This window comes from Penaeus monodon, chromosome 15, assembly GCF_015228065.2.
Source record: "Penaeus monodon isolate SGIC_2016 chromosome 15, NSTDA_Pmon_1, whole genome shotgun sequence".
Classification (NCBI taxonomy): Eukaryota; Metazoa; Arthropoda; class Malacostraca; order Decapoda; family Penaeidae; genus Penaeus; species Penaeus monodon.
The window spans coordinates 2,073,852-2,074,288 of record NC_051400.1 but is presented as its reverse complement, the minus strand read 5'-3'; positions in this window follow the sequence as shown (position 1 = coordinate 2,074,288).

The following is a 437-nucleotide window of genomic DNA, read 5'->3' as shown; positions in this document are numbered from 1 at the left end:
ATCCCACAGCCCACATTCCTGCGTTACCATCAGAAGAGGGTCAATCCGTGACTCGAACGTGAAAACACACGTGGTAAGCACGTGTTGACGTTCAGGCCAAAATTAACCTCAGAGCCACGCACCGACACCAGATATTAATTCTTAACATTAAATATATATACAATGAATTACATGTCAGGCAAGGTTACGATAACAGAGATTTAAACCATTAAAGCGACACGGGTAGATAGAGGCCTCATGGGAAGGATACGTGATAACACCAAATTCCCCGGCCTCTCGCTACAGCACAGGCGGCCGGAAAACGCATGGTGCGTGTGACGTCATTCGGGAAAGAAGGAAAATCATTACGACTTTCATTATACTGTTTGGTGAAATTTGTTTTATGTCAAATAACAGAATTTTAGGTATACGAGTGTATGCATGCAAGAAAGATGGCT